The sequence below is a fragment of the Myxine glutinosa genome, chromosome 1 (assembly GCF_964187855.1).
Source record: "Myxine glutinosa chromosome 1, kmMyxGlut1.1, whole genome shotgun sequence".
Taxonomy (NCBI): Eukaryota; Metazoa; Chordata; class Myxini; order Myxiniformes; family Myxinidae; genus Myxine; species Myxine glutinosa.
This window is the reverse complement of record NC_136261.1, coordinates 193,181,991-193,192,894: the sequence shown is the minus strand read 5'-3', so window position 1 is coordinate 193,192,894 and position 10,904 is coordinate 193,181,991.

The window sequence follows — 10,904 nt, the reverse complement described above, 5'->3', positions numbered from 1 at the left end:
TTTAAAGAGTTTGCCGGCAAAGAAAGTTTTCGCTGTGTTCAAACTTTCTTTCTTGAGGGGGGGAAGTGTTACGGATTCGGCACTTATTATTATTATTGCTGTTATTATTATTATTGTGGGTTCTAAGTGTTATGGGTATTGTTGTTTAAGGCAAATGGTTATTGTGGTTAAAAGCTTAAAAGCGCTCATGGTAAAAAGGAGACAGGAAATCGGATCGTGACCCGGAAGAAAAAGGGGTGGAAGAAGAAGAAGGCAGAGGGCAGTGAAAGACTTGCCTTGAAGCTCTGTACGGAGCGTGGTTGAGCGAACGTTGGGAGTGGACTTTGAGTCCTTGAAAGGAAGTTCGAGCGATAGGTGATATCGCCGGAGTATTGTGGAGCCTGCGTAGACGGGTATCGGCATTGAGATTCCGGAGAATCCTTGCCTAGAAGCTCTGGCTCGAGTGAGGGCCGTCCGCCATTTCGCCCCGCGCGCTACCTTCATCGGAAAAGGTTTTGGTCGCGTCGGCTGGGCTTATCCTCCGGTGGTTTGCCGGGGACAGCTGTGCAATAAAGCGGCATCTGAAGATTGCACTGCGCTTCGCTGATTGAACGGTGCTGGTGCACGTCTGGATCGCGTCTTTGGGAGTTGCCTTTCTACCGCGAGTTTGCTGGGTGCTGGACCACGTGACTTCTGTGTCGCTTCGACCGTCTACGCCTCGGTTGCTCTTGATTGGACATTGTTCCAACGATCGCCGGAGCGCATCAACTTCGTCTTGGAGGGTTATAGAGACATTGAGGAAGGCTCGGTTCCATTGCCTGGGAGTGCCGTGCGTTTGGGGTTACCATCTTAAGATATTGATTGAAGGGTTGATTGCCACCATTGTTGTATGGTTCTTTTTGTGTGCTTTTAATATAATATTTGTGCATTGACAACCAAGGGTGTGGTTTCCTTCTTGATTTGGATTGTTTCCTTTGAGGGTTTCATGGAGGGTTTCATTAGTGAGTGATTTCGACATGGAATAACATCTATATCTTTCTGCCGGGGTTCCTCTCGGGGTTCGGAGGTTACCTAGACCAGGAGATTGCAGAGGACCCTGTAACACATACAAACAGACAAAATGAAAAATCACTCAGAGCGACACTTGGCAAAACAGAACAGAGTAGAATGGCACTTGGTAGTGCATCCTTTTGACCTCACAAATAAATTGGTGGTTGAATTATGTGACCTGATATGCATATCGTCTTCAAATAAGTTAATCCGATGAAAATTGTCAATTTTAGAAATGCGACCTATGTTGACCTTTTGGCCTATGTTGACCTAAAAAATAGGTGTTGGTTGAATTCAGCTTGAAATTCTGACCTGTACGCAGGTATAAGTGAGTGGACACACACACACACACACACACACACACACACACACACACACACCGGAGTGATCAACATACTTGTCCCAAATTTTTTTTTTTGCCAAGTAACAAACGCAACCAACCAATATACTTGAAAAATATTGTGCCATTTGCCGGCCAGGTGTTCATTGGTGAGGTCGAGAGAAAAGGCGTCGCGAGAAGCATCGGGTAACCTTGTAACCATTTTTCAACAGGTTCCCAATGTTTGTTTTCCCCTCCCCTCCCCCGTGAATGTGTGCTGGCACCTTGTTATGTTTATAGAGAGCTACGTAAGCGAACCTCTATGGCCTATGCCAATCCATTCAAAATTTCACTTTCATTTCAAATTTCACACAAAAAAAAAAAATTCCCCATTCCCTTTGGAACAAAATTTCATGTTGTCATTTGAAATGTCCCTTCCATGATCCGCCATCTTCTCCCTTCCATGATCCGCCATCTTGTCCCTTCCATGATCCGCCATCTTGCTCACGTGATCTTGCTTTGGTCTGGCGCGACCGATAAATTATTTTCACCTGGTGATTAAAATCAACAAATTACAATACAGCACTGTACAGAACGGATTTTGAATTCAAAACCGCTCATCATTTACGCCAGCTACACCGACTTCATTTAAGCCAGGTACACCGGATTTCAGTTTTCCGCCAGCTACACCGACTTCAGTTTTCCGCCAGCTCCACCGACTTCATTTAAGCCAGGTACACCGGATTTCAGTTTTCCGCCAGCTACACCGACTTCATTTAAGCCAGGTACACCGATTTCAGTACGTACCTGCCAGTCGGACCTACGTACCTGGTCCAGTCGATAAGAAGTCTAGACTATATAGCCTACAGTAGGTAAGTCCTGCATTCTATCCCAATCTATCCATTCAATAACATTAATTTGAATTTTAATTCTAAGCCCAAGGTCAAACGACCTAGCCTAGCTAGGCCTAGGCCTACAGATGTTTGCGAGGGCTGCGTACTCGATCGACTGACCAAATCGCTCAATGGAGGCCGCCATCTTGCGGATGCGGAGGTATGCATAACAAATTGAAAAAAGTTCAATAGGAGTATGTTTCACACGTCTTTTTTTGATTCACAATCTTATGCACCTCTAATTTGTAATTAAAATACTTTAAGACCAACCTCGGCCCGCACGGGCCTGGTTATCTTCCACGAAAATCGTCACCAAACACCGGAACCAATGAGATTCGAGCATTTGAAATAATATTTCTAAATAGCTTTTTACCACATTTCGGACGCTGAAAACGGCGTCAAATATTCTAAAATTGACGAAGAATTATTTTTTTAGAAATCTCGCGGCCGTAGGGGATAGTTTTTCACGGCCGGAAATATCCGAGGTTGAGACCGAATTCACCGAATTAATGAAGAACGAAGTTTTATAAATTTTAATCTCATCCAGAATGCAAATGGTGTCATTTTGAACTAGGTACGGTACCTACTACACCTACCTACTACCAACTACCTAACCTACTGATGCCATAGTGATGGGTAAAATAGTGGTAAGAGGCTTTGGCTTCGCCGGCTCATTGCGGCTTTGCAGTCGGGTACTAGTAAGGCATAGAATAAGCTAAGTTCCTGCTTCTTGTCCCTTTGTTCTTTCCTATCGATAAATTTCATTGTAATGTAAATATTTATAAAGAAATCAAATTGTTAAACGCTTCCTTTCTCGCTGTTCGTGAATGTCTTTTCTTCCATTTGTCCGCCATTGCTCGCACCTAGCGTAGCTATCGGCCGTTACAAAATTAGCATTAACCCGGCGAGTACCAACGGTTGCTCGGCCGTCTAAATTTCCATCCAGGAACAAAATAAATTTGATACACCTGTTCGTTCCCCGATTGAAACCGTCACGTGGTACAGGTAAGCGGAGTTAGACGATTGGACCCTGCTGTCACGCCACGGAGTTATTTGTGCGTGGCAGCCTCAGGTCCGGTAAGTTATGGAGGGAACGGAAGCTAACCTCCTCGTAGTAGACCCCAAATCCCAGACCATGACAATATCATATCCTCCAGTGTGTGATGCCGCCGTGCAGCACCTGGGGATGGAATTTGAAAGGAGTGAGGTACAAGAGGTAATTAAAACCGTTTGGAAAGGACAGAGCACGGACATGTGAAAAGGAGAGGAGAGGGGAAGGGAGAGGGGAGATAGTCGAGGGATAGGAGAGGGGGAGAAAGGAGAGAGACAAAGTGGGGGGGAGAGTAAGGAGAGAGAAAGAGAGAGAGAATTTGAATTTGCAACACCATTTATTTCACAAAAACACACCAGGTCAAGTCAAATTTTACAGGAGAGAAGAAAACAAAAACAAAAAAACAGTTCTTAATGTAATTATTAAAAAAGAAAGACCAAATTCAATTCATTCACAACACATAAGGCTTCATTAATACACCATTTGCACTCAAAGAGTTTGACATTTTCATTCGCCACATAATAATCAAACTCTAACCTTATTCTTGCAGACACCAGCCCTTTAAACATAGGAACAACATCAAACCCATGCCCATTATCAATTTTAATTTTCCTTGATTTATATATTGAATATTTTGCTACAGCAACTAAGACGTTTAGGAGAACACCAGAGTCCTTGCAGGAGGGTCTGAAAGATACACCAAAAATAAAAGAATGTGAAGTGAAAGGAAAAGACAACTGATCAAAAAGGTGTGTGAGAATCGAGAAAAGAGGTATTAGTCTTTCACATTTCACATAGGCATGAAAGAGATCCTCCTTCTGTTCACAGAAGGGGCATGCTACCGGTACTGAACTATGAAGGCGATGAGCAAAGGTGTTCATAGGGAGAGCCCAATGTGCTAATCTCCACTGGATATCTGCGAGGAACCCGTAAATAGGTAGTTTGTACATATTAGGCCACAGTGGCATGGCAGGAGACCCTGGCCCTAACCTTTCTGACCACAAGGCCACTCGTGCCACTCCGGAGAAGGGTGATGCTTGGTTTTCTCGAAGGAGCTTGTGAATACCCGCCTTTGTTACCAAATGAAAAGGAGATACAAATTCACCATTCGACTGGAGAGCTGGGAGCACCTTAATTTCAGGCAAGGACAGCCGAAAATCCTCGACATTGTTCATACCTTCCCAGCCAATATTTAACTCCTTCAACTTCCTCTTGACGATGCGTATAATTTGGCTGACAACACGCACAGATCTTAAACCAAGAATGGTCGCCACCCTGCCAGCAGACATCCATTTTGTCCCAGATGTATCCCTCAGGTCACAAACTTTGCCAATTCCTCCTTCAGTAAATTTCCTAATCAAAGTCGGACTATGAGGAATGCATGGAAAAAACCGGTTATAGAAAATAGGCTCTTGGATAAACATCCGGCAATTATAAGCCTCAAGGCAACGATGAACCCCAAAACCTTTCCAAACTCTCAGCAAACCCTGATAAAAAGTTGGGATTGAAACTAAGCTGACACGGTCAAGGTTCACCAGGAACAAGTGCCTATCATAACACAGGCCTCCCGCTTGTTGCAACAGGAAAAACGCAAATGAGCGCCAGGGCAGCTCTTCAGCATACAACAGACGTTGCACAGACTGTAGGCGAAAAGCCATAAGCCGGGTGGACACATCCACAATTCCATGTCCACCCTCCTTCCGAGGATGGTACAGTATTTGCGGCCGAAGCCAGTGGTATCCATTCCAAAAGAAATTAACCAAGACCCGCTGGATGGCTGGCATCAACTCCTTGGGTGGCTGCAAGGCAATTAGTGTATGCCATAATCTTGCTGCTATCAAGTTATTTATGACAAGAGTGCAGCCTTTATAAGAAAGAGATCGCAGCAGTCCTTCTCATCGTTTCAACCGGTGTGTAATTTGTTCAATCATTCCTTCCCAGTTCTTCATTTCTACTTCCTGGTTGCCGAGATAGACACCAAGATATTTGACCCCATCTGTTTTCCACTCTAAATTCTGTGGGAGTGCCGGTGGCAGTGTTAAAGAAAGGTTATCTGAACCGCACCATAAGGCTACACTCTTGCCCCAATTTACTTCGGCGGAAGAGGCCGCAGAGTAGTCTTTAAAGCAACGCTGCACCGCAGCAGCACTACTTGGGCGTTTAATCAGAACACATACATCATCAGCATAAGCTGTGACCACAAATCTTGAACCAAAAACGGCTCCCACATCCTGAGTTATTCGCTGCCTGATGGATGCTAAGAATGGTTCAAGGGCAATTATATACAGAAGTCCAGAAAGGGGACAACCTTGATGGATACCCCGTCGGAAAGGAACGGGGGTGGGGGGGGGGGCATAAACTGTTGTTTACTTTCATCATGCAGAAGGTGTTAGTGTATAACAGCTTGACATAGGAAATGAAAGTTTCGCCAAAACCCATCCGCTCCAGTACAGAAAACAAATATGTGTGATCAACTCGATCAAAAGCCTTTGTTTGGTAAAGAAACAACAACCCAAAACTGGCACGCAAGTACTTATTACAAGAAATAATATGCCTTATCAAAAATATATTGTCATAAATTGACCTTCCTGGTACACAGTAGGTCTGGTCAGGGTGCACAATGAAGCTGATCACAGTTCCCAAACGGTTTGCTAAAACCTTCGACAAAATCTTGTAATCCGCACACAGCAATGAGACAGGCCGCCAGTTCTCGACTAGTTGAGTGTCCCCAGCCTTTGGCAACAGGCACATGACTGCTCTTCTGCAGGACAGGGGAAGCTCTCCAACATGAAGGCATTCATCAAATACCTCAAGCAGGTCAGGTCCCACAAGTTTCCAAAATGTCTTGTAGAACTCTCCGGGCAAACCATCAATCCCAGAGGCTTTACCATCCTTCAAGCTCCGCATAGCAGTTTCAAGTTCAGCAGCCGAAACTGACATGTTCAGTGTGCGTTGCTGATCCTCCTCAAGTCTCGGAAGCCCAGTAGTCAGCTCCTGCAAGGTCTCATTACTTATGCTCTGGGGGGAGTACAAGTTTGTATAAAAACCCTTCGAAACAGACTTAATCTCCTGTTGGGAGGTCACTATTGACCCATTAGCAGCATGTAGCCTGTGATTCTGTTGTGATTTTTTGACAGAGTTCTCCAAACCAAACAAGGCCTTATTTGGCATATCCAACGTTAAATAACTCATTCTCATGTGTACCAGGGTGCCCATTGCCCGCTGCCGTACCAATTCAGTCAAGAACTCAAGTACTTTAAAAGTGTGGGAGGTGTTCAACTGTTTCCCTGCGTCTTTTAGAACAACAAAGCAAAAACGTCTAAACGATTGTACGTGCTTCAATCTGCCGTTTCTCGTAAGCACCATCTCTTATCTTCCCTCATCCAAAACCTTGATCTTTGCTACCCCCGCTAATTCACCCCAGATACACTTTTTTTTTGAAATTCCAACTTCTTTCGTGGAAGTCCTTGCAGTGTTCATATGTTTTATACCTCTCCCACCTCCCCCGAAGCCCTCCCCCTCCCACATTCCTCCCGATGTCCCTGCTCTCAAATGTTGTGTTTGTGTCCTTCCCCCTCTCTCCCCATCTTGTCTACCGCGTACCGCTCCCCTTATTTTTTGTGTTTTATGTGTCGGTTTGACTTTTTGTGTGATTAATGTTAGCTCTTTCACGAGCCTCGATCTTGTATACAAAAAAAAAGAAGAAAAAAAAGCCATATCTTTCATTCTCGAGCATTTGCATAACTACCAAAACTGATAAAGACACCAGGATACGTTGGTAACATACCAAATTGGGAGATCGCTGAAACACCAAATTGTACTTCTTTCTTCAGCCAGCCGAGTACAATAATGGCTGAAGTGATTACAATGATTCTAATGTGAGGAAGTGACTGTCTTTGGATATTGTGCTCATACCATAACAAAAAAGAAAGAAAATAATTTGATGAAAAATAAATAAAAAACAATACAACACCACAACCTATTGCATGCCATTTGGGCATGTGCGGACTGGTAACTTTGCCACAATAAAGTCTGCCATGCATTGCAAGGTAACAGCAGTATGTGTAATTACCCTGCGCTCGCGAAGCGAAAGGCAGGGTGAAGCACTCAGGTACGAACGTGCATGTCTGCATTTTAAAAATTCATTTTCTCGGCAACCGTTGGTCCGATTGACATGAAATTTACACCATGGGAGGGTCTCCTCCTGTAGAATATTTTAGTGAATATTATGACGTCACAGGTCACGTGGTACGGGCGCCATCTTGGAAAAACCAAAAAACTCTGCACCTCTATGTCTCAAAAACCGCTGCACAGAAATAATTGAGACAGGTCTCATTGCAAAGAACTCTCCATGCGGAATAACATATGTGAATGATGACGTCATAATTCGACAAATAAAAAACTTTATCCGATCAGAATGAAATTTCTTCAGCATCTTCTCGGTATAAATTGATGCAGAAATAAAATTATAATGACGTAGGTCACGTGGTTCGGCCGTTATAATGTTTTGAGAGAAAAGCCTGAAAAACCACTAAAATCCAATTTTCTCCAAAACCACTGAACAGATTGAGGCCAAACTTTGCAGGCAGAATCGCATATCCATGACAAACAAAAAAGTCAGCGAGCATGACATCATGCGTCACATGGAAGTTATGACGTTTTTAGGCATAAACTTTTAAAACCTAGCTCCTTCCTCATTTTTTATCCTATCGAGGGGAAACTTCACAGATGTGTTCAGCAAATCAGTCTACAAAAATTATCTTTTGGAATTTGCGATATGTGATGTGGTTTGGCAGATAAGAATAATTAAACGAAAATATTTAAAACTTTATAACCCTTGAACCGCTTCATTGATCGACGTGAAACGTTACATTATAGTCGAGGTAATGAAGTGTAACAAGTGTGCAAAATTTCAAGATGATTGGATGTACGGTCTGGAAGCTAGAAGTTGTTATTGCATGAAGAAGAAGAGTCTTCTGATGTGGGCATGGAATTAATTATCACTCTGCACATGACAGGCAGGCAAAGTACGGAGCGACCTCACGGGGTCATTTTGACCTCAAATAAAATTCTAATTTCAGATTTGTCAATCGCTGAGGTATATTAACACATGACCAAAACAGATTTGGCCAAATTCCGACGATTTTTGACGAAAATATAACATTTGTGTCTGCATTTCAGTTAAGTAAAGTGTGTGCCATGTCAGCATTTTAAAAATTGAAACGTGGCTCATTGTAAATAACTCCATATGGGGAATAGGTGCTGTTAACGATGACGTCATAATTCGACAGGGACATCGCTTAGTTTGATGAGTTTGAAATTTATTGAGCATGATCTATGCAATAATTATATTTATTTAGAGAATATGATGTCATCGCTCACGTGGTCTGGCAGCCATATTGGATCAAAAAAAAGAAACGTTCAAAAATAGAAGAGTTGGCTCACACCAAGTTGACTGCGCAGGGTAAGTATTCTATGAATACCATCTAGTTTATGAAGGAACATGGCCAGAAATTAACAGAACTGTTAAACCAATATATGTAGCTGTTGAGCTAGCTTTCACGTGTCTTTCACTGAGGAGAGGCTGCCGCCTGGCCACTCTGCCATAAAGCCCAGATCGGTGGAGTGTTGCAGTGAAGGTTGTCCTTCTGGAAGTTTCTCCCATCTCCACACAGGATCTCTGGAGCTCAGCCAGAGTGACCATCGGGTTCTTGGTCACCTCTCTTACCAAGGCCCTTCTCCCCCGATTGCTCAGTTTGGCCGGGCGGCCAGCTCTAGGAAGAGTCCTGGTTGTTCCAAACTTCTTCCATTTAAGAATTATGGAGGCCACTGTGCTCTTGGGAACCTTCAATGCAGCAGATTTTTTTTTGTAGGCTTCCCCAGATCTGGGCCTCGACACAATCCTGTCTCTGAGCTCTGCAAGCAGTTCCTTCGACCTCTTGGCTTGGTTTTTGCTCTGATATGCATTGTCAGCTGAGAGACCTTATATAGACAGGTGTGTGCCTTTCCAAATCATGTCCAATCATTTGAATTTACCACAGGTGGACTCCAATCAAGGTGTAGAAACATCTCAAAGATGATCAAGAGAAATGGGAGGCACCTGAGCGAAATTTCAAGTGTCATAGCAAAGGGTATGAATACTTATGTAAATGTGATATTTCAGTTTTTTCTAATTAATAAATTTGCAAAACTTTCTAAAATCCTGTTTTCTATTTGTCATTATGGGGTATTGAGTGTAGATTGATGAGGGAAAAAATGAATTTAAACGATTTCAGTATGAGGCTGTGACATAACAAAATGTGAAAAAAGTGAAGGGGTCTGAATACTTATGTGAATGTGCTATTTCAGTTTTTTCATTTTAATAAATTTGCAAAACTTTCTAAAATCCTGTTTTCTCTTTGCCATTATGGGGTATTGAGTGTAGATTAATGAGGGAAAAATGAATTTAAACGATTTCAGCATAAGGCTGCAACATAACAAAATGTGAAAAAAGTGAAGGGGTCTGAATACTTTCTGAATGCACTGTATATATATATATATAAATAAATTATTTTTATTATTATTTATTATTATATATCTTTATATACTTCTCGCCACTGCATGTTTAGTACAATGGAATGGTGATGCAACAGCATATGAAATGCATCCACATAAACCTGCTGTGTCATATGTATTGCTGATATTATTTAATGCATATTTTAATTGGAATATCTATCTATAATTCCAGTAATCTCTGTGTGTATGTTTGTTTGTCTGTATGTCTGTGACCGCTGTTTCTCGACAACCACGGGTCCGATATACTTTAAACTTGCCAGGTATATTGCTGGGGACCCGAGGATGTGCCTTTTCAAGGTTTCATATTAATCGGAGAAGTAGTTACCGAGCTATGTCCAAAAAACGATTCAACCAATCAGAGAGCAGCGAGCTATCACGTGTGCCGAACGTGGCGAACAGACTCTGCCTCGGACGGCACATTTGAGAGCGTATTCATTTATTTCACGTTGGCAAACTATGTTGCCGTTAAACTATGTTTTAAAACTAATTAAAACTAATTTGCGATTCATTCGCTTTCCTGCGCGTTTGTGCACGCGATGGCGATTTCTTTACCAAACTCCACAAGCCGTTCGCTTTGGACCAAACCATTTCATGTAAATAGAGGGGGGGGGGATTGTCACCGTACTCGCAAGCCGTTCGCTTTGGACCAAACCATTTCATGTAAATAGAGGGGGGGGATTGTCACCGTACTCGCAAGCCGTTCGCTTTGGCTTTGCGAATGAACCAAACCATTTCATGTAAATAGAGGGGGGGGATATAATTTTAGATATATATATAGTACGGGCATGCCCTAGTATAATCAATGGCACACGAACCGAACACATGATTTACACTTGAAAAGTTAACCACAATTTCCCACTTGATCCTATAAACACAACCATCAAACAACAGAAAGAATTGAAAAAAAAAACCCCATCAAAAAATGAAAAAAAACCATGTTGGGATGGAATCCCCCAAAAACGACCAAACGAGGTAGGAATGACACCACCAACTTTTACTGATTGCCATAACGACATATTTTGACATTTTTCCATGTCAATCCACAACGAATACAGTA